The following is a 25,381-nucleotide window of genomic DNA, read 5'->3' as shown; positions in this document are numbered from 1 at the left end:
TCAAAGCTATGACCAAGATATTTCTTTGCTCACAGAATAAAAAAGTTGCATAAATGGAAATATATTCTGGTCACTTTTGTTCCCCAAATATGTCACACAGCTAGAGAGTGTAATTCTAATGCTTTCCAGAATGAAAAAAATACAGTAACTTTCTCCATAAAAGATAAATAACAACCACTTGTTCAGCACTTATAAATATGTCACAAAGATCCTTTGAGAAAGGAATAATACACCAACTTTTTCAGAGAAGCAAATTGAGGCTCAGAGAGGTAAAAGAACATTTCCAAGATCAAAAAACTAGGAAGAAGTAATCCCTAGAAATTGAACCCAGGAAAATCCTAAGTCTATATGTTTGACTGCTTGGAAGTCTTACACATTGGAGAGAAAAATAAACGAAGAATGGAAGTGAGTGATACAAAGCAGCTCAAGGTTTATCTAGATTATATATAATCCTAGATTTCCTAGATTATACAATGTAGGAAAATGTTGGGAGGGGCGCCTGGGTGGCTCAGTCAGTTAAGTGTCCAAGTCTTGATTTAGTGTAGGTCATGATTTTACAGTCATGAGATCAAGCCCCATGTCAGGCTCTGTGCTGGGTGTGAAGCCTGCTTAAGATTCTCTCTCCTTCTCCCTTTGCCCCTCCCCACTCTCACATGCTCTGTCTCTCTCTCTCTGTCTCCCCCGCCACCTCTCTCTCAAAAAAAGTATTGGGAAACAAGTGTAAGATGTTTATGAAAAGAGAACAAAATATAAATATAAATTATAGAATGGGGAGATCTGCAAATCTGTAACAAGCAGAAAACTAGAGATAGAAGGGAAATTCCTCAAACTGATAAATAACCTCTATGAAATAACTACAGCTAACATCATACTTACTGAAAAGATAATGGATTTTTTCTCCCTTAAATCCAGAATAAGATGAGAATGCCCCCCTCAAAATTGTCCAGGTCATCAAAAACTAGGAAAGTCTGAGAAACTTTCATAGCACAGAGAAGCCTAAAGAGACATGACAATTAAATGTAATATGGTATCCTGGGTGGTATACTGTAATAGAAATAGAACATTAGAAAAAACAACTAAGAATATCTGACTAAAGTATGGGCTTTAGTTAATAACAATGTATCAATGTTGGTTCATTAATTGTAACAGATACACCATACTAATGCAAGATGTTAATAACAAGGGAAATGGGGCAGGGAGGATGAGGGTCATATGGGAACTTTCCATACTATCTTCATAATTATTCTGTAAATCTAAAACTGTTCTAAAATTAAAAGTTTATTTAAAAATACAAATATAAAATTGCTAGTTCTAAAAGATAAAGAACTATAAATTGAAAAGAAGAAAACAACTCAAAATAAGAATAAGCAAAGGCTATGAGCAGGAGAAAAATCCAAATGGCTATAAAATTTAAACAACCAACCAAAAAAACAAAAACAAACACAGAAAACAAAAAAAGCCCAACCGCATTGATCCCATCAGTGGGCAAAAGGTATAGAAATTAAAACATGATACTCTTTTTTAAACATCAGTTTAGCCTACATTTAAAAACGTAAAAACATCCTTGGGGTACCTGGGTGGCTCAGTCAGTTAAGCATCTGACTTTGACTCAGGTCATGATCTCACGGTTCATGGCTTCGAGCCCTGCGTCCAGCTCTGTGCCGATAGCTCCGAGCCTGGAGCCTGCTTTGGATTCTGTGTCTCCCTCTCTCTCTGCCTTCCCCTCCTCAGCCTCTGTCTTTCTCTGTCTCTCTCTGAAAAATAAATAAATATTAAAAAAAAATTTTAAGTAAAAATATCCAGTGTTTAGAAAGATGTAGGAAAATGGACATATTGCTGATGGAAGCATGATTGCTAGAACCTTTCACAAAGTAACATGGTGATATCCATTGCAAATAAGAAATGCATATACATCTTGACCCAGCAATTATCTTTGGGGAATCTATCCTACAGCATTAAAAGCACCAGAATGAATGGATATATTCAAAAGAGGTCTCACTGTAAAATTACAATAATGTAAAACAGTATTTTTAGTGGTTAAAAAAATTAAAAGCAAATTTAATGTCCATGATAAGGATAATGATTAAATAAACTATAATATATCCATACTATTATACAGCTACTAAAGAATATGACATATACCTATTAACCAGAGAGATGCTATGATGTAATTTTAAGTGGCAAAAGAAAATTACAGAATAATATACCTAGCAGGAAAGTAAAACCCTCTACATGTGTCTCTATGTTTAAATATTTTTGGAAGACAACACACCTGGCTGAGTTACCACAGGACAGTGAAGTTCTGCTTTAGACTTATTCTCTTATTACTCCTCATACATACAGATAGTAAAATTAAAATAAAATAAAACTTCAAACATAATTGTCCTATGTTGACTTAGCTGCACTGTATTCAAAAAAAAAAATTAATGTCAGAGCTTCAGAAAGGATTGACATGATCACTTTCTAGAAGCAACAGTGTAACACAGTAAAATGAGAAGATATTCTCCATGGGACCACAGTAACCTATTTTCTGCATCAAGAGAAAAAGCACCAAGTTATTTATTTTTATCAGTGACCTACATAAGGGAAATGAACCCAGTAAGTCTGCATTTGCCTCCATATGTGTGCAACTGTTAATTTTCTAGAAGTTGGGCAAAGGATGCAAATTGTGACAAATTCAGAGAAACAGCATTTTTGAAAATAAAATGAAGTCCAGTATATATGAGTATCAAAACATACACAGGAGAACAAAAACAATAATTTCAAGCAATAACCATGACATCAATAATCATGGGTAGCATCTGAAACCAGAAGTCCAGTCAGCAAGAGTTGGAAGATATAATAAATATATATAAATCCAACTGGGTAACTCTAGAAAGAAAAAGCCAGAAAAGAGAAAAGCTAGCAGAACATTTATAAACAGCTCTGTTAAAGCTTCATTCAGCAATGCAGATGAAAGATGGTATCTGAAGCTATTCAACCTAACTATTAAACATTTGGCTATATTTAAAATCATATACTGTTTGACACAAAGCAATGCCAATGCATGTTTTGAAGGAAAGGGGAGAAAAGAAGAGAAGGACAGAACAAGGCAATTAGAAGAAAAGTAAATGATGAAAGTGTTCAATAGAGAAACAGTTACTCTTAAATTTGAAAAACTGTAAAAAGGAAGAATTTCTAGAGTTTTTGTGGAAAGAACAAACAGAAATAAAACTACAGTTTTCTTGCCAACCTGGTTATCCCTAATCTTGCAAATGGAAGGAAAAGATGTCCCCCTCAGAGTAAAACTCCAAACAGTGAGTTTTTATGAGAAAGCTTGAAGCACACCCACTGGACTCCATAGTAACTTTTCTAGACAAGTGGATGAAAGATAAGATACTACAAGGAGCAAGGCACAGAGGACTCTACGTACCAAATAAGTATATCAGTGTATTTCAGATTAGAGCTTTGGAAACATTAAGACAACAAGCAAGAGTCAGGCCCCAGACACAGAAAAATTATAATGATTTCTCTTGTAACCAGGCCTGTCACATAAGGGGTATATATTAACTCCAAAGCATCTCACAAAGGAACATAAAACGTCTTGAAAGCCTTACTTACACCCAAGGCATTGGTTTTGGCAAAAAGAAGAAAGAGTAGAAAAGAACAACCTGTGACCCAAATAAAAGAAAAACTAATATTTGTAGATTTGCAAATGTATATTCTGATTAAAAAGCCACTTTTTTTTCTTGTCAGAGATGTCTCAAAACTCTCCTGAAAAAAATAGAGTTTTTCCCCCAGAAACTTGAAGTTTCTCACAGCAAGATAATTTTGAGAGAAAAGGGTGTGAAGAAGATGCAGAGGGGGCACCTGGGAGGCTCAGTTGGTTAAGTAACCAACTTCAGCTCAGGTCACGATCTCACGTTTTGTGGGTTTGAGCCCCACGTAGGGCTCTGTGCTGACAGTTTGGAGCCTGCTTCAGATTTTGTGTCTCACTCTCTCTCTGCCCCTCCCCCACTCATGTTCTGTCTCTCTCCCTCAAAACTAAAATAAATGTTAAAAAAAAAAAAAAACCCAGATTAATGGGAGGACTACTGGAACAGGAATCAGGAAGTTGGGTTCTAATCTTGGCTCTGCCTCTGAATCACTGATGGACCCTTGAGTCTAACATTCTCTGTAACATGAGAGAGGTGAAGTATCCTACTGCAATACCCCATGTATTATAACTGAAATGTGTTTTGCTTCATGTTAAATGGAAACTTGCTTATACCTATGGTTCTAAGTTTGAGACAATTTCCCATATTTTGCTTCAAAACGTAAGGGTATAGTCAAATTTTAGCCAGATGATTTTATATACATTCTTGTAATATTTTAAATTCTATACCTAGAACTGCAGTGGTCCAGGCCAGTGGTTTTAAAAACTTGTTTTAAAATACTGAACCCATTGGTCATCAAGTTTATTACAAAGGGGACTGATGTACAAATAGAAAAGGAGAGCTTCTTGGGGTGCCTCAGTGGTCAGTCGGTTGGGCATCCAACTTCGGCTCAGGTCATGATCTCACAGGTCATGGGTTTGAGCTCCATGTCAGGCTCTGTGCTGACAGCCCAGAGCCTGGACCCTGCTTCAGATTCTGTGTTTCCCTCTCTCTCTGTCCCTCCCCCACTCTTACTCTGTCTCTCAAAAATAAATAAACATTAAAAAACATTTTAAAAAAAAAAGAGGAGCTTCTTTATTGAAGACAAGGCAGAGATATAGGGAATGAGGGTGAGGAAGAGTAGAGTTCTTCTTCCTCTACTTCCCCAACTGTGCTTTTCCAGAGACCCTTAAATACTGCCACTGAGAGCCCAAGAAAGTCAACATTCTGGGACAGCTTATCACAAAGGACTAATGTAGGTAATACATATTAGAAACAAAGGGTGAGGAATACAACTCCATTTAAACTACCTCAAAACCTCTGTTTCTATAGTAGGGAAACTAACATCATTTGGCCTTCACTTGGTGTGAATTAATCACCAACACAAATGCAAATGAGGGCATGAAAAGGCCACTACAGCACTCTGTGATAAAGTGGGTTTCCAGGGGATCCACAATATGCTCAAGTGAATTTTTTCAGAATACTATAAAAATTAAAATACAAATACGTACCCAAATATGTATTAGAAGGGTATTAACCAGTAACAGGAAAACATGGAAGAATAAAAGTCACTGGTAAAGGTAAATATATAGTTAAAATTAGAGTATTCTAATAGTAAAATGGTGGTTGGTAAATCATTTATAATTTTAGCATAAATGTCAAAAGATAGGAGTACTAAAAATAAGTATAATAATTGCTAAGGAATATACATTGTAAAAAATGTGAATTGTGAAATCAATAACATAAAATATGTGTGGAGGGCAGTGTAAAAGCATGCAGTTTTTGCGTGTATTTGAAGTTAAATTATTAGTTTAAAATAGACTGTTATAAATATAAGATGTTTTGTGTAAAGTTTATGGTAATGATGAAGCAAAAAACAGTAGTAGATACACAAAAGATAAAAGAGAAAGGAATCAAAGCATAGCACTAGAGAAAAGGAGAAGAAGAAGAAGAAGAAGAAGAAGAAGAAGGGAGGAGGGGGAGGAGGAGGAGGAAGAAAAGAAAGAAAATCACAGAAGAAAACAAGAGATAAAAAATGGGATGCCTGGGGTTCAGTTGGTTAAGTATCCAACCCTTGATTTCAGCTCAGGTTATGATTTCACAGTATGTGGAATTGAGTCCTGCATCGGGCTCTGCACTGACAGAGTGGTACCTGCTTGGGATTCTCTCTCTCTGTCTCTGTCTCTCTCTCAAAATAAACATTAAAAAAAGGGAGAGAGATTTAAAAAAAAAATGAATAATGAATTATAAAGCAACCAGAAAATTATTAGCAAAATGGCAATAGTAAGTCCATTCTTATCAATAATGACTTCAAATGTAAATGAACTAAATTCTTCAACCAAAAGACACAAAATGGCTAACCAGATAAAAAACAAGTCCCAACTATATGCTGTGTACAAGAGAATCACTTCAATTTTAAGAACAAACAGACTAAAAGTGAAGGTATAGAAAAAGACATTCCATGCAAATGGAAACCAGAAGAATTCAAGGATAGCTATATTGATACCAAACAAAATAGATTCACTGTAACAAGAGACAAAGAAGGTCATTATATAATAATAAAGGAGTCAATTCACTAAGAGGATCTATTTGTATATATTTATGCATGCAAAAATAGGAGCAGCTAAATACATAAAGCAAATATTACAAGATCTGAAGAAAGAAACAACAATGCAATAACAGCAGGAGACTTTAATACCCCACATTCAACATTGGATAGATAATCCAGGTGGAAAGTCAATAAGGAAACATTAAACTTAAATTATATGTTAGGCTCTGGGCACCTGGGTGGCCCAGTCGGTTAAGCATCTGACCTCAGCTCAGGTCATGATCTTGCAGTCCATGAGTTCAAGCCCCATGTTGGGCTCTGTGCTGACAGCTGGGAGCCTGGAGCCTGCTTCAGATTCTGTGTCTCCCTCTCTCTGTCCCTCCTCTGTTCATGCTCTGTATCTGTCTCAAAAATAAATAAACATTAAAAAATTTTTTTAATAAATTATATGTTAGGCTTGACGACCTAACAGACATATACAGAATATTCCATTCAATTCCATTCAATTCTAATACACATCCTTCTCAAGTGCAAATGGGACATTCTCCAGGATAGATAATATTTTAGTCCACAAAACAAGTTTCAATACATTTAAGACTGAAGTCATATCAAGCATCTTTTCCAACCACAAAGGTGTGAAACTACCAATCAATTATAAAAAAAAAACTGGAAAATTCACAAATATGTGGAGATTAAACAACATGCTCCTGATAACCAATGAGTCAAAGAAAAAAAATCAAAAGAGAAATAAAAAAAATATTTGAAACAAATGAAATGGAAATACAACATACCAAAATTCATGGAAATAATAAAAAGTTTTTAAATGATAAACAAACCAGACAAACGTTTAGCTAGACTAAGCAAGAAAAGAGGACTCAAATAAAATTATAGATGAAAGTGAAAACATTAAAGCCAAGATCACAGAAATACAAAGAATCATAAGATACTGCTATAAACAATTATACACCAATGAATTGAACAACCTAGGAGAAATGGATATATTCTGAAAATGATGCAACCTACCAATACTGAATCATGAAGAAAGAGAACACATGAATAGACAAATTACTATTGAATCAGTAATCAAAAAACTCCCAAGAAAGAAAAATCCAGTACCAATATCCTCACTGGTGAATTCTACGAAACATTTTAAAAACGAACAAATACCAATATTTGAGGAAAAAACTTCCAAACTCATTATATGAGGACAACATTACCCTGATAACAAAGCCATACACAGAATGTATGAGGAAAACAAAACAAAAACAAACAAACAAACAAATACAGGCCAATATCCCTGATGAATATAGATGTAAAAATACTCAGCAAAAATAAACCTGGAGGGTATTATGGTAAGTGAAATAAGTAAAAGAGAAACACCATATGATATCATTTATATGTGGAATCTAAAAAACAAAACAAATGAACAGAGAAACAAACAGAGACAGAATCATAAATACAGAGAACAAATTAGTGGTTGCCAGAGGGGAGAGGACTAAGGGATGGGCAAAATAGATGAAGGGGATTAAAAGGTACAAACTTCCAGTTATGAAATAAATAAGCCATGGAGATACAAAGTACCATGTAGGGAATACAGTCTATAATATTTTAATAACATTGTACGGTGATAGATGTAACTACACTTACCATGGTGAGTATAGTATAACATACAGAATTGTCAAATTACTATGTTGTATACTGAAACTAATGTAACACATGTCAATTATACTTAAATTTAAAAAAAGAGAGTGAGACAAGATGAGGATAAAAAGGCAGATAAAAAAAGTTTTCAGCAAAATATTAGGAAAAAAAATTCAACAGTACATTAAAAAGATCATACACCATGATCAAGTGGTATTCGTTCCCAGGATGCAAGGATGGTTCAACATCTGCAAATCAATTATATGATGCAGTGCATTAACAACATGAAGGATAAAAATCATATGATCATCTCAATAGATGAAGAAAAAGCATTTGACATCATCAACATCCATTTATGATTAAAATAAATCACTCTCAACAAAATGCGTATAAAGGGAACATACTTCAACACAATAAAGGTTATATATGACAAGCCCAGGACTAATATGATACCCACTTATAAAAAGATAAAAGTTTTTCTTCTAAGACCAAGAACAAAACAGGGATTGCCATTTTTATTCAACACAGTACTGGAAGTCCCGAGCAGAGGACTTGGGCAAGACAAAGAAATAATAGGCATACAAGTAGGAAAGAAAGCATTAAAGCTGTTTCTATTTGTAGATGGTATTATATATAGAAAATCCTGAAGATTCCACCAAAAAACTGTTAGAACTAATCAGCGAATTCAGTAACATTGCAGGACACAAAAGCAATATACAAAAAACAATTGTGTTTTTATACAACAATGAACTACCAGAAGGAGAAATTAAACATTCCAATTTACAACTGCATCAAGAAGAATAAAATACATAGAAATAAATTTAACTGTGAAGAGAAAGACCTGTATACTGAAAACCATAAGACACTGATGAAAGAAATTAAAGAAGACACAAATAAGTGGAAAGATAGTCCATGCTCATGGATTGGAAGAATTAATATTGTTAAATTGTCCCTACTACCCAAAGCAATCTACAAAATCAATGCAATCCTTATCAAAATTTCAATCACATTTTTCACAGAAATGGAAAAAACAATCCTAAAATTAGTATGGAACCATAAAATATACCAAATAGCCAAAGAAATCTTAAGAAAGAAAAACAAAGCTTGAGGTATTAAACTTCCAGATTTTGAACTATATTACAAAGCTATAGTAATCAAAACAGTGTGGTATTGGCATACAGACAGACACATAGATCAATAGCGCAAAATAGAGAACCCAGATACAGGCCAGGCATATATAATCAATTAATTTGTAACAAAGGAACCAAGAATATACAATGGAAAATGGACAGTCTTTTCAAAAAATGGTGTTGGGAAAACTGGTAGCCATATATAAAAGAATGAAACTAGACCTCTATCTTATACCATACACAAAAATCTACTGAAAGTAGATTAAAGACTTGAACATAAGACCTACAATCATAAAGCACCCAAAAGAAAACATAGAGGTTAAGCTCCTTGACATCCGTCTTGGCAATGACGTTTTGGATTTGACACCATAAGCAAAGGAACAAAACCACAAATAAATAAGCAGGAATACATTTAACTAAAAAGTTTCTGCACAACAAAAGAAACCATCAACAAAATGAAAAGGCTACCTATGGAATGAGAGAAAGTATTTGCAAACCACATATCTGATAATGGATTAATATCCGAAATACAACAGGAACTTATAGCAACACAACATACAACCCAATTAAAAAATGGACAAAGAATATGAATAAATACTTTCCTAAAAATAAAAAAATACAAAATACAGATGGCCAAAAGGTACATGAAAAGTTATTCAACATCACTAATAATCAGGCAAATGCAAGTCAAACTGCAATGACATATCAGCTCACACCTGTTAGAATGGCTATCATAAAAAAGACAAGAAATAACAAATGCTAGTGAGGATGTGGAGAGAAGGGGAACTATGTACACTGTTGGTGGGAGGAATATAAATTGGTATAGACACTATGGAAAACAGTATAGGGGTTCCTCAAGAAATAAAAACAGAACTACCACACAATCCAGAAACCCCACTTCTGAGTATATAACCAAGGGTAATGAAACCATTATCTGAAAGAGATAATCGGTCCTGCCATGTTCATCACTGTATTATTTACAATAGCTAAACCATGGAAACAGCCTATATTTCCAGCCATGGGTGAATGGATAAAGAAATTGTAGTATATACATACAATGGAATATTATACAGTCTTTAAAAAGAAGGAAATCCTGCCACATGTGAAAACTTAGATGGATCTTGGCCATTGTGTGAGGTGAAATAAGCCAGAGAAAGAAGGATAAACATTGCATGGTATCACTTACAATGAAACCTAAAACAAAAAAAAAAAAAAAAAAAAAAGAAAGTCAAAAGTCAAAAGTCAAACTCATAGGAACAGAGAATAGAAAAGCACTTGCCAGGGGCTGGGGGCTGGAGGAAATAAGGGAATGTTGGTAGAAAAGTAATACAAACTTTCAGTTATAAGATGAATAAAGTCTTAGTATCTAATATGTAACTCAATGACTGTAGTTGATAACATTGTATTGTATAATTGGATGTGGTAAGAGTAGAACTTCACACACACACAAAAAGGCCAATATACAAGGCAATGGATCTGTTGATTAAACTTGATAGAGGGAGTCCTTTCACAGTTTATACATATAAAATCATCATGATATGCACTTTATCTTACTATTTCATTTTTCAATTATACCTCAATAAAAAAAAATAGAAAAACTATTAGAATTGCAGATCCACAAGAAAATGCATTTCACTGTCTAGAGTTCTACTAACTTCTCTCTGATTAAAACTGATTTCAGGAAGGACGATACAGTTTTATTTTTCCTTCTCAGGACCCTCTAAGTTATATGACATATTTTTGAAAAGTCACTTAACTTTGGAGGTGAAGAATGATTAACTGGCACAGACTTCAAGGACAAATACATCAACAGCCCATTTCAGCCCAATCTGCATGCCTACTAGGATTCAGCCATGGCTGGACCCTTATGGCAATAAGAAGAATTGCTCCCCACCCTATCAGAGGCCTATTTACATGACTCAATTTTTAGGAAGTTCGTTTGGTGTGGGAAGCAGAAAAGATCTATATGAAAGTCAAAATATGGGATAAGCCTGTGGATTTCTCTGAGCCATAGGAAGAGACAAGTGGGAAGCCAGTGGTTTTCAAAGGCACAAAAGGACATCCAAATAAAGAATCTTTTTCACTCAACCAATATGTATGGGGTGCTTATTATAAAAAGGCAATGGGAATACAACTGTGAAAAAGCCACAGGCTCCCATCTCTGATCAGAAGAGAAATAGCACGTAAGTTATAAATCTTAACAAGTGCTACAATCAATCAATCAATCAATCAATAAATAAATAAATAAATAAATAAATAAATAAAGCAATGTGGTAAACGGGGACAATTTTCAATAGAATAGAAAGGGAAGACCTCCACAAGGAGGGATATTTGAACCTACATGGAAGGATGAGAAGATGGGGATGGAATGAGAAGGAGAAAGACATGTCCAGGAGCAGCAAGAACAAAAACCCTAAGGCAGGAGAAATCTTGGCACCTCTCAGGTGTAGGCAGGCCGGGTGGTAGAAGCCTACTGAGAGCAAGTGGTACTGGGTGAGGGGCCAGCTACTCTCCACCACTGCAGGAGTTTGCATTCCATCCTCAGATTTATGGGAACTCACTAGAGGATTTTTAAACAGAGACTTGATTTTATTTACTGTTTTCATAGATCACTCTGCTATGGAAGGAGCATGGCAAGAGTGGTGAAAGGGTGGTTAGAATGGAGATTACAATTCTTGCAGTTACCCAGGAAGGAAATGATGGTGTTCTAGGATCAGGAATAGTAGTGATATAGAAGACAAGTAAATGACTTCAAAGTTTATTTTGGAAACAAATACAGAATTGCTTTTGGGTTGGTTATGGAAGGTAAGAGGAAAAACATAGTCAAGCATGAGTCCTAGGCTTTGGTATACATGTTGGGATGTATGGTAGGATTTCAATGGGGACTGAGGGAGAAGTTGGTACAACATTGGGAGCATATAACTTGAGATGCTGACTAATGTTACCCAGACATCAGCTGGAGGTTCTCTAATTTCTGAGATTTAGGTAGTACACCTTTGAACCCTCAGTTCTATAGTATGAGGAGAACTAGAACTCCTCAAGATTTCTTTTTTTTTTCCACAAGGGTTTAGAATTTCACCATTATCCTGTGTATCTGCCTCCTGTGTCCTCATCTTCTACCTCCATTCACCCCTGTCAACACTTCAACCTCTTTTTTTTTCTTTCATTTTTAAAAAATATGTGTTTGTTTCCTTGTTTGGTACATTTATTCATAACACAACTAATGGCATTGTATATAACGTTACAGGGTTGGCATACTGATTTCAACTAAGCATAGTTAATTGTAAGGGATGCCATATAATACCACATTCTTGGGGGGAAAAAGATAATTAGGACAATAATATTACACTTAATACTTTTTTAGAAACAGCTGTGTAACATTTGGGATTGATTATATATAAGTCTTTATGCTTGTCAAAGCCATGGTACATTTTCTAAATGACTTCAGGTTTTCACTGGAGTCCCTGTCACTGAAGTCACATTGTTCTTAGAACATTTAATGTAGAAAAACATCTCTGATGTCATTCTAAACCCAATTATTTTCAAATGGTACTAGAAATGGTACCAAGTTCTTTATTTCATGCATTCCTCCTGTGCCAGTGACGATCACTCTTATATCAAGGTCTTCAAATTACTGTGAACAATTTCTTCCCAATAAATGCAGTGACTCATGATAGCTCCTAACAGGAAGCATGTCCTGTTATAATTTCTGCTTCAACTCATCTGCTGCAGAATCAGCCAAAGGCCGGAGAAGCAGGACATCCTGCTTCTTGCAAGAGACCTATGGCAAACAATATGTGCTCCTGTTGATAGTTGCCTCTCTCACCCATAAGTTCACAAAATAAATCCACTCATATCCACTCCATTCAGCATCTTCTGGATCTTTACTCATGTCAATGAAGATCTGAGGTGTCAGCGAGATCATAGCCAGACTCATAACTTATTTAAAATCTCCACAGATTTCAAGTGAAAGTATATAAAACTATCTTAGGGATTATTAAAAATCATTAGATTACATTTTACTTTTACTAAAAAATATTTATTGTACACTTATAATAGGCCAGGAACTCTAGGTGCTAAGGAAAAATAACAGTACAAATGGACACATATGCTACTATCAAGCAGCTAAAGGGTCTGAGGGTCTTTGAGCTTTTGTTTTGTTTTGTTTTTGTTTTTTTTACATTTTTTTAAATTGAGGTATAAGTGACATGTAATATTATGTTATTTTCAGGTATACAACATAATAATTCAATATTTGTATACACAGTGAAATGATAAGTCTAGTTACAAAATAAGTCTAGTTACCATCTGTATTATACTGTACTACACAAAATTACAAAAAAGTGAAGTTTTTTTTCCTGTGATGAGAAACAAGATTTTAAGATTTACTCTCTTGGTAATTTCAAATATGCACTACAATACTATTGATATAGACACTATGCTGTACATTACACATCCATGACTTATTCACTTTATAGCTGGGTATCTGTATCTCTTGACCCCCTTTACACATTTCACTCTCCTTCCAAGTCCCCTTCCCCCCCGCACCCACCATTCTGTTCTCTGTATCTATGAGTTTAATTTTGTTTGTTCTGTTTTGTTTTCCAATGTTTTTATTTGGGTATAATCGACACAAAATGATACCTTCGTTTTAAGTGTATAACATAGTGATAGGACAAATTTATACACCACGCTATACTCACTACAAGTACAGCTGCTTTCTGTCACTATGCAACACTATTAAAATATCATTAACAATATTCCTTATGCTGTGTCTTCTATTCCCATGACTTATTCATCTATAACTGGAAGCTTGTGTCTCCCACTCCCCTTCACCCATTTTGCCCAGTTCCCCCTCCCCTCTGGCAGCCCTTAGTTTGTTCTCTGTATTTTTAGTTCTCATTCTGCTTTTTGTTTGTTTATTCTCTCTCTCTCTTTTTTTTTTTTTTTAGATTACACATGTAAGTGAAATCATATGGTATTTGTCTTTTTCAGCCTGACTTACTTCACCTAGGATAATATCCTCTAGGTCCATCCATGTTGTCACAAATGGCACAATCTCATCCTTTTTTTATGGCTAAGTAATATTAATCAAGTAAGATGCCAAGATTTTGAGGATTTTTGAGCTTGATATAATACGGAAGCAATTTTTCAACTGGGAACACTCAAGACATTACAGGTTAATACCAAAAAATATATGTGTCATTGACAGTGGCACTTGAGATTTTGGCATACTCTTCACTTTCTGAGTGAAACTAAACTACCATGTCTCAAACAAATGGACTGTCTTTTCCTTCATCCTAAACACTTTCTGATCAGGATTGCTCCATAACCCTGAATCTCATGGATTCTCAATAGTAAGTGTTAATTAAATAGAAAGAGTAATGGCTAGATGGGTAGCAAGAGTGCTATGAATATTTTAAATTTATTTGGAACTCTATGAAGTTATATTGTTTTGCAGAGATTCTTTAATAATGTGCCTATAAGCTGCAGCATCCAAACTTCTCTGCCATAGAACTTTGTGGAAGTTGTACTTAGTTAGAAGGAATATCCTAGTATAATACCAACCAGTTCAAGGAAACTTTTCATTTCCCAAAGTATTTACCCTATAGGAATTAAGAGTTGATCATATAGTGAGTTGAATCTAGTAGGTAAAGTTTTTATTTTTATTTTTATTTTTATTTTTATTTTTATTACTGTGGAGTCAGTGGAATGATATTTAACTTAAAAACAAACAAACAAACATATGGGGGTACCTCAGTGGCTTAGTCGGTTGAGTGTCTGACTCTTGATTCCAGCTCAGGTCATGATCCCAGAGTGGTGAAACCAAGCCCTGCATAAGGCTCCATGTTAGAGATGGAGCCTGCTTGGGATTCTCTCTCTCTATCCCTCTTCCCATCTTCCCTGCTCACATGCTCAATTTCTCTTTCTATAAATTAAAATAAAAATAAAAATATTAAAAAGAAAACATTTTAAGCCTACTCTACATTTTACCAACAGGATAGATTCCACTGAAGCACCAACAGATTGCTCTAAATATAGTTCCACATTGCCATCAACTTCCTTTTTTTTTCTTTTGAGAGAAGAAAAGAACCTCATTTTAAGCCTCTGTGTCTTTAAAACAAAATGCAAGGTGGTGAACTACAATGACAATTTAGATTATATGTTGAAACTGCACTAAATCCCTAAAATCCAAAAGAATATTGTGCTGCTTTCAAAAGTGGCTGCACCAAAGTACATTTCCATATATCCACTATATTACAGAGGTATAATAATTAACAGACTATTTTGATTACTTAGTTTTATAATATAGTCATTGAATAGTATGACCATCTTAACAATATTAATTCTTCCAGTCCATGAGCATGGACTATCTTTCCATTTATTTGTGTATTCTTTAACTTCTTTCATTAATGTATTAATGATTGTATGTTTCTAGAAATATATCCCTTTCTTCTAGGTTGTATAATTTGTTGGCCTATCATTATTCATAATAATCTCATAATCCTTAGTATTTCTGTGGTATCAGTTGTAACTTCTCCTCTCTCATTTCTCGTTTTATTTATTTGAGCCCTCTCTTTTTTTCTTGGTGTAACTAGCTAAAGGTTTGCCAATTCTGTTTATCTTTTCAAAGAACCAGTTCTTAGTTTCATTGATCTTTTTATATTGTCTTTTAATCCCTATCTCATTTATTTCCTCTCTTATATTATTAAGATTGGTCTTGTTTCTTGAGCTAGGCCTGTATTGCTATGAACTTCCCTCACAGAACTGCTTTTGCTGCATCCCATAGATTTTGGTAAGTTGTATTTCCATTTTCAGTTGTCTTTTATTTCTTTGTTCACCCACTGGTTATTCAGTAGCATGTTGTTTAATCCCACATATTTGTGATTTTTCATTTTCTTTTTGTAACTGATTTCTTGTATCATACCACTGTGAAAAGATGCTTGATATGATTTCAGTCTCCTTAAGTGTAATGAGACTTGTTTTGTGGCCTAACATATGTCCTATCCTGGAGAATGTTCCATGTGCACTTGAGAAGAATGTGTATTCTGTTGCTTTTGGATGGAATGTTCTATATATGTCTATTAAGTCCATCTGGTCTAATGTTCATTTAAGGCTGATGTCTCATTAATGATTTTCTGTCTAGATAATCTATCCACTGATATAACTGGGGGTATTAAAGTTACCAGGGGCTTTATTTTATCATTCCAGCTACAAGAGGAGTCAAACATACTCAACCTAGCCTGGGTCTCCCATAAGCCTTTAAAAAAAAAAAGAAAAGATTAGGAAAGTTCTAATAGAAGCATTGCCAGTGGCCTAGCTTTTCAAGTCAAGCCTCATGTTAAGTGAGAGAATATATTTAAAAGTCTTCGTGCATTACCTTCTGCAATGTAGGCACTGAAAGAGTGTCAGTCATCCATCCTTTGCCATCCTTTGTTTGGTATATTCAAAGCAAGTCTTAGTGTCCTTCTCCACTGGAGTCCTACAAGTAAATTAAGCCCTAATGCCCAAAGGCATCCTTTGGATATAATTAATTAACTTCTCTCTTATGCATCTACAAAAGTACTACCTAAGTATCACTCTTGGGAGACTTGATAAAACAAGCCCTCAAATCATTTTCAGAAAGGCTTACTTCTCTCACACAAGCCTCAACAGAAGTTAAGAAAGACTGGAAGACAGTATCACTTTCACCTTCTATTTTTAAAAGCAAGGTTGAACTGGGGGAAATACCTAATTTGGTAAAGGCACCGACCCTAGAACAACAAAAAATAAACGAGAAGCCACAGTCTCTAGAGAACTAAAGACTCAAAAGAGAAAAGTTAGACTCACTGAAGGTGAGTGTTCTAAGGGAAACAGAACTGTGCAGAGGCCAGAGCCAATGAAACACCAGTCAGACTAAAATCAAATATGGTACAGCTGACACCAAAACAAATGCACCCATTCAAGGAAAGAGACCAGAAAAACTTAGAAAATATTATGCTCCTCTGTACTCTTCAAAGGGCCCCGAAACATCTAAGATAAACTCTTACATGCTCACATATTCTACAAACAATGTTCTAATCACACAAAGGGAAATAAGGCATGCCCCCAAAAATCTCAAGGCTGAGAAGTTACCCAGATGAAAAAGGTTTATTGTCAGAAGTTAATTTAAAATTCTAAAAAGGGCTTAAAAACATTTATCCTAATTGCTCAGAGTCTCTTTCCCAGAAAGGAAATGACCTAACTCAAGGACATAGAAACTCATCATGGCCTTTTACAAAGTTGACAAAGACATGACAAAATTAAGTTGTAGAGACACATTAACATTTCTTAAGTAAACATACAATTGCTTACTTCCATATAGTTCAAGTGCATGGACTGAACATGCAGTAATTCATGATATACATCTATCATTACTAGCAAACTTTTACCACAAATCAACTTTATGCAACTGATGTAAAATGAGATTTATATTTAATGCACTATTGTAAATTGCACCAATTGCCAGTGTTAACACTGGCAACATCAGATGCCAAAAAAGCTCTTAAATGCCTGGAAGGAGAATGCTTTCCAAAAGTGTTAGGAAAATAAATAAATAAATAAAAGGAATTGGGAACAAAAAGAAAAAAGAACCTTCTTGTCACTTAATATTCTGTAGGAAGTCCATAAAGTGTACTTGAAAATAAAGAAAACAGATATTTGGACTTTTCAGTCAAGGGCAGAAGAAAGCAGGCTGCCCTTCCCTCCTCTCTTTTAAAATTACTCAGTATAACCTGGAGGTCTGGCTAACACAAATCATTCTAGTTTTCAGGTACAGCAAGTGGCAACACTCAAGTATATTACCTCATTTTTAGATGAATTTGCCATTCACTTTTAAAGCCAACAAGAACAATAAAAACTGACCCCTTAAAGTACCTGTCTTCATACAAGCAAGTATTGAATTTCACAGTTTCATAAAAATTATAATTGCAGCAAGGTAGCTAATGATCTCCTCTGACCACTCTACAAATTTTTAATCAGCTCAGGTAAAATTATCTTGAGATGATTGCAAATAAAAATGTCTGCTATGCCCTCCATAATCTGTAATTTGACATTTGATAATAATGCTAAATTATTTCACCATATTTTAAAAGCCCAGGACATTGTTCAAGTGCCACTGCCAATGAAGATTTGGATAACCAACATATTTATTCCTTTGACATACAAAAGACCTAAATGTTTTTAAAACATGGAGGACTGACTCACCTTCTTCAATTAGGAATGATACAGACTAGGTGTAAGTTTTAGATCCAACTGAGTTCAAAACATGATTTCCTAATTAACTAATTTTATGATCTTAACTTCTCAACAGTTTTCTCACCTGTAAAAAGGGGAAAAACCCTCTATATAGCACTGCTAAGGGGATTAAAAGAGATGATTTACAAAGTGTTTTGCACAATTTGTGGCATGTATAGAGATGAACAAATGAGAGCTGTAATTTTATTGTGGGGAAAGAAAGGATGTTTAGAATGCCACAGTTTTAATACCTAAAAACATATCACCTTTTATTATACTACCTTGGTTTCAGGAAATATTTAATGTAGCTTATAAAGATATTTAAAATACAAAGTCCCTAAATCAAAATGTAAATACAAAAAAGAAAAAGAAAGATGAGGTTAATTTTTAAAGGCAAAATGTCAGAAAAGATGAGCTTTATCAGTTATATATAGTATAATTCCTAAGATAAACAGAATGATTATTTAGGAAAATAAATCAATAACTGATTAATTTAATTGACACTAAAGCAAAGCAGGAATTTTTTTTCTAAGAATCTTTTTAAAAGAGGGCAAAAAATGCAATGAAAAATATCTTCAACAATATCCTTACAAAAGACAAATTTCACATACTTTCTCAATATAGGCACCACACCAAATTGCAGTGACACGTTTTTTAATAAAATCAGAAATCCCATACTAGTAACCAAGAGCACTTTTTTGAATTTGAGAAATTAATATTATAAGTAGACTTGGTACTGTGTTTACAAAGAATTCCCCAGAGGGTCCATTCCTGCACGAAGCAGAGATCTATAATAGACAGACATCGTCTCATCAAACAAGCTCACCACCCTCTACACTAGTCCACCTGGAAAAGGGTTTTCATAGAGGAAGGAGAAATCAGGCACTTTTTGCCTTTAAATAACTTGAATGAATGGAAATCATTTTTATAAAGGAGATAAGAATTACACTGGAAATCATAACTCTAAGAACTTGGTAGAATTTAAGCTTTATCACCTCTCATATTTGTTAAATTCTGTTTTCTCTTAGGATATATGATCAAAACTCGGAAAATGAAAGGGGAAACAAATTAGAAAGATTGCATTCCATACCACTGCCAGTCTGGAAAGGAGAAAAGGTAACAAGGGGAAGAGACAGGAAGTCCTCTGGAGTAGACTCTGAAATGGTCCTCAGGGTCAGCACTTCTTGGCTAAAGTCAGGCAGATGAAAAAAAAAAAAAAGTAGAGACAGATAACAGAAAGAGAATAATAATAATGTTTGATCTTTATTAGTGGTAACTGAGCACTTTAAGTATCTAATTTCAAGCTCATAACAATCTTATGAGGGAAGTACTATTATTATTCTCCCTTTTTGCCAATAAGGAAACATACAAAATCATTTGGTAGCCCTGCCACATTGTTTGTGAGTGGCAAAGACAGGCTTCAAAGGCAGGCACTCTAGCTCCAAAGCTCTCTCCCAATGCCCCACACCACAGAAAAACTGCACTCACACAACTAATATAGTGTCTCACCACCTAAATCAGCTTTGAACTTTAAAGAGCTAACCTTTAGATGCCTGCCCAACCACTGGGGGAAATCACTGAGGTCACTGTCAATAAGAAGTTATAATTATTCATATCTATTCATGAAATATGACATTTATAGATTTCTTAATCACCAGGCTAGGAACTCAAAAGTTCACTTTTGAAATTTAAGGGCACTTTAGATATCATGTAAAATGTTAAGCAAAAACCTATCATCAACTCTGGAGCATACATATCCAATAATTGCTTTGCTCTTAAAGTCTGCAAATCCTCCTAGTCAAATAACAGGCTTGGAATAATCTGCACAGAATCTAAACCTGCTTTGGTAACATATGGGCAGTTTAAGATACACATGTCCCTATCACGACATTCTGTTCAAAGAATGGGCATAGTCTTTTAAAAAACTAATCAAGGGTAAAAAGATAACTGCAATACTAGTCATTAAAGTCAACTGATGTCCTATTCAAATACCAAGGGACGGGGTAAACAAGGCAATAGGAAATAAGATAAAATGAGATTGAGATCACTTTACCAGTATCTTCAGTCCACATTCCACATTATTATGCATTAATAGGTGCTGTAATCCTCATTTCTGTAAAACAATTTGCATTGTTCTGTTACTATTCTAACTTGCCTAACATTTATAATGGGATCAGTGTTGAAAGTGTTTATTGTTGCTATTAACAAATACAAATATGGGGCGCCTGGGTGGCTCAGTCGGTTGGGCGTCCAACTTCGGCTCAGGTCATGATCTCGCGGTCCGTGAGTTCGAGCCCCGCATCGGGCTCTGTGCTGACAGCTCAGAGCCTGGAGCCTGTTCAGATTCTGTGTCTTCCTCTCTCTCTCTGACCTTCCCCCATTCATGCTCTGTCTCTCTCTCTCTCAAAAAAATGAATAAACGTTAAAAAATAAATACAAATATGAATGACTATTTCTCATTAAGCAAATAACCATGTATAACATTCCTCTTTTGAAGGTACCAGGCACTTAATATGTGACAAGAATAAAAAGAGGAACACAGAAAAAAAAGTGAGGTCTTTGGCTTTAAGGAGTTACACGTTTAGATGAAAAAAGTGAAATTTATAATTAATTACAGTTAAACCTGAGTCAATCATATAGTTGAAGATACTTAGAATTAGAGAGTATTAAAAAGGAGGAAGGATTAAACAATGTTTCAAGTTTTGGGATTAGATCATTTAGAGAAAAGCAAAAGGTACAATTGAACCGCCTTAAAAGTTTCTGGCATCATTAATTAGCTCTATCTCTACAAAAAAATTTAGGAAATGGGGAAAATTTTGTCTAAGCAAAAGTAAGGACAAAGTTGATGATCAGGATAATTAAATTTCGATGAGAAAACTTTTTAATATCTAACATTCTGAAAAATTATCAGTAAATCAAATAAATACTGCCTGCTTTATTAACAAATCCAATTGGAAAAATTGTTTATGGAAAGAAGAGGAAACGGAATAGAACCTCAGGCCTTGGGACTCTAAGGAGAAGAGAATTAAAAACATCATGAAATAGGCAAAGCAGAGGGGGAAAATTTTAAGTAGACAATTTTAAGAAAAGACAGGCCCCCTTTTTTAATATGTTTGCAAACCTTCAATAATACTTCTAATGTACAAGCATTTACAAAATCATCTCTCAGTTTTTCCATCAGGAAGATGAACAATAGGTATATTAGCCAATAATTCAGAAGACACTTCCATTATGTTGAATATGCTATTAAAACTATTTTGTGACCTGTGGACCCATACCAACCTTCAGGGATCTCCCACTGAGAAGCCAACCTTGGAAAAAAACAACTTTGTGATTAACCCACCAAGTAAACAATCCTCAAGCATATAGCCCAGAGCTGATTTTTCCATCACGCTGAGCTTTATTTGGAAAATAGCCACTTAAAATAAAATTCTAAAATCCATGCCAACAACATAAAGTTGTCAGAAGCTTGATTTCTGAATTCTTTATTATTTTAATACTATCAACCAATGAGTCTTTAGGAAGGAAATCTTTTATTGGAGGTTAATAATGTGTTCATTATGCCTACCATACGGTTAGCAAAGAAGAGAGAACTGGCTTGGAGTTAGAATAAAGAATGATAATCTCTTAAACTTCAGGCTTCCATGCCTCCTGACTTAATGGAAAGTAGTGAGAACATGCTAAAATAATGGATATAGGTGTTTCTCACAAAGTTGTTCAAATTCAAGGAACTACTATTATAAACCTAATGTATGTATCCTAAAAACTTCTAAATGGCATAATAATAAGAATAGAATATATCAAAGAGATAATTAATGCCACTTTTATAGGTCAAGAAACTAGATCACAGTAACAAACCATCCCATTAGCATTACCTGATTAAGCAGGTATGGAGGACCTATTATGTGCTAGGCATTGCACTAAGCGCTGGGGACAGAAAACTTAATAGGAATGGCCCCTGCCATCTGGAACTTATAATTACTCCACTGACTACAAATGCACACTATCTTATAAATAATGAAAATGATAACACTGTCTGAACTGAACAGTTATTTTATTTGGCTTCACATGTACAAGAACAGCATTTATTGAAGCACAAAATAAAATAAAAATGGAAAAGTGATGCTGCCATCTGAGTATCCATTAAAAAGCCACATAAAAATCACATTTACATTAATGTGTAAGATTGACTAAAACAAAAAACAAACAACTGCCCCTTCCCCCAAAAAACTCCAGTGAAATGTTGCTTGGAGGTTTTAGACAATTATCTTATTTCTTCAACTGATATGTGCACATGAAGTCTGGGTGTCAACTCTCAATCCCCAGCAAGATTTCCTCAGATACATGGGTGCAACAGAACCACTCCATCCCCAGGTGGTTTTGATTTGAATTGCAGGTCTCAAACAAGATAGATTTGACCTTAAATGGAATTTATCTAACTCAAATATTTCAAGGGCCATTTATTATTTTTATGAAAAATAAAAAAAATTCACAATTCTCTTGGAGTTTGGCAATTCACAATCCAAGCAAGAAATTCTGGGTTCCAGACTTGAGTTATAAAGGAAAAATGAGAGCATCTCAGCATTTCAAAATTGCTAAAATTCAGGAATGAAAAAACTCTCACCATGTTATAAAGAAGTTAATAAGCAGTATTCTCCCAAGTTTGCAGCAAAATCTTTCCTCTACTTCTGATAAGAAGAATGCAAGCTAGTTTTTGTAGCTAAAAAGAGTAGTTTCTCAAAACTTATATTTTTGTCTCTGTGATTTTTTTCCCAACTAAACTGAAACTGACCAATGAGATTTTGAAAGGACTCCGTTATTTAACAGTAACCTATAATCATAGACATTCTCTTCAATCATTGAAATAGCTTAAATAATTAGAAATAATGATTAATACCATTTGAATCCCCGCCAATCTAAAAGGCAGAATTTTGCAATAGGAAAGGAAAATTAGAATGCTTAATTGCAAGAGGAAGAAAAGAAATATTCTGACTGGAAAAAAAAAAAAGACTAAATTTAGATTAGAATTATATTCATCTTTTTGTCACAATACCACAACCATTTGGTTTAACTGGTGTATGTTGGGGAAGGGGGAGTGTGGGGAAGAGGATGAAGGGATCAAAACATCTTGCTTAGTATTAGTCTCTCCTCATGTCCTCTAATTCCCTCCAAGGAGTGTTCCTGGGAATACTGCATTGATAGCCCATGGCTGACTGACCAGGCAGGCACAGACATATTTTCCTATCCTGGAAATCTGTGCCTCTAAGAGAACTAATAACATGATCCCATTCCACTTACACTTCAATTGAACTTACAAATGAAATTTGCAGACTAGGATGATCAATTGTATTTCTTGGCTTGATTCAACCTCAGAGCTTCACCTCTAAAATGCTGACTGTGTAAGCTTGCTGAAACTAATCTGAGTCTTTCTTTAAGCAAGTTCTGTCCTGATCAAGTTGTTATTTTTTGGTTTTGATTTCATTAAAATGAATATGAGCTCAAATACTGGGTGGAGTTAGTCCCTATGATTATTAGAAACTACTTATCCAAAAGACTGAAACCATGACAGGATTAGATCCTGATGACTGTCCTATTTAACAGTTATAACATCTAGGGATAACAACAAAAACTAATATTTATTATATCCCTATCCTGTGACATTCACTGTGCAAGACATTAAGGATACAAGCCAAATGAAACATAACTGTCCCCAAAGGGGCACATCATTTATACAATGAATTAACATGCCAAGCACTATTCTATATGTTGAAGATACAGAACTGAACATTATATGGCCTTTTAAAGCTAACATTCCAGGAACATAGAAAAGCAACTTTTAGAAAATGACATGGTCATTTTAGATGGTGAGAAAGTTCTATAAAATAAAATTTAAAAATAAGCTGGGACTTCCAGGGAAGATAGCAGAATAGGAATACCCTAAGCTCACCTCGTCCCATGAATACACTAGGTAACCCACAACAGTAACAACCCAGAAAATGAACCAAAGAACTGGCAGAATAGACTCTCCACGACTAAAGGTAGAGAAGAGACCACATCAAAGAGGGAAGGAGGGCAGAGACATCGCTGGGAGCTAAAGAGACCTGTGGAACTGTCTACAGGAGGAAAGGAAACCAAGGCATGAAGAGAGGCAAGAAATAGACCTTTATCCCTAAAACCCCAGGCACAGGTAACCTGCATGAGGAAGGCAAATCCCTCAAAACATTTGGCTTTGAAGCCAGACAGGCCAAGAATCTGTAGGGCTTAACACCCAGAACTTTACAAATTAGCAGGTTTGGCTCTGGGACAGCCAGGAGTGTGATAGGAAACTGAGTCCCCACCCTTAAAGAGGCAGAACAACAAACAATGCTATGGAGATACAGCATAGAAGCAACAGTTTGAAAAATGCCTGGGATATACAGGTGGGAGATTTATTTACTGATCTCAGAGTGTGTGCTGGAAGGGTAGGGATCTTTGGGAGACTTTCCCAAGAACAAAAGAGCAGGTGGGCACCACTTCCCTTCCCCATCCCCCTGCCTAGACATAGAAACCTGCAGGAATCAGTGCAGTGCCAATACTTGCTACCTACTTGCTAACAGCATGCCCCACCCCTGCATTCTCCTGCAGACACACCCCTTCCAATATACTCTTGGCAGGAAACCATCCAAAGAGATGCCACAACCTGGCAGTGTGCAAGCAGCCCCAACAGGGACCTGTCCCGTTCCAAAGTGATTCTGCACCAGGGAGAGGGTAAGACAGCCACACACCCCAGTCCCATTGTCGCCCCAGCAGTGAGCTGAGGGCAGACATCTGGTTTGATTAAAGGCCCTGCCCACCAGTGAAAGTTTCTCAGGGGAAACACAGGGAAAGTGCCCTACAGTTCAGTGATGCCAGCAACATCTCTGGCAAACTCCTGGTTTGACTCAAGACCAAGGCAGCCCCAGACTGGTCCACTAATGACACAGAAACCAAACCCTACCCACAAGGCAAAGAGAGCCATTTCAGAAAACTGAATTTAAGGCAAAATCAAGGCAGCCACAACAGTAGGTCACACATGACACACATGAGACACCCCTGAAGCACAAGGTTCTGATAAACAAGGGACTTTGCACTGAAGGGAACTACAGGACCTTTTCTTCATAAGACACCACTACTTATGGATGGATAGGATATGAATAGGAGACAGCTGAATTTCC

General features: G+C 35.3%; 1 long non-coding RNA gene across 1 annotated transcript in view; it reads right to left on the bottom strand.

The window, feature by feature from the left end:
• Positions 1-1,480: 1,480 nt before the first annotated feature.
• Positions 1,481-25,381, bottom strand: part of LOC128316210 (uncharacterized) — a 72,394-nt gene continuing 48,493 nt past the window's right edge. The window contains exons 3-5 of the long non-coding RNA XR_008299799.1: positions 14,690-14,862; positions 6,428-6,563; positions 1,481-1,754 (exon numbers count right to left, since the gene is read on the bottom strand). This is a non-coding gene — a long non-coding RNA (uncharacterized LOC128316210). The remainder of the gene's footprint in view (positions 1,755-6,427; positions 6,564-14,689; positions 14,863-25,381) is intronic.

Source organism: Acinonyx jubatus, chromosome A1 (assembly GCF_027475565.1).
Source record: "Acinonyx jubatus isolate Ajub_Pintada_27869175 chromosome A1, VMU_Ajub_asm_v1.0, whole genome shotgun sequence".
In the NCBI taxonomy this organism is placed as follows: Eukaryota; Metazoa; Chordata; class Mammalia; order Carnivora; family Felidae; genus Acinonyx; species Acinonyx jubatus.
This window is presented reverse-complemented; position numbering and strand designations above follow the sequence as displayed.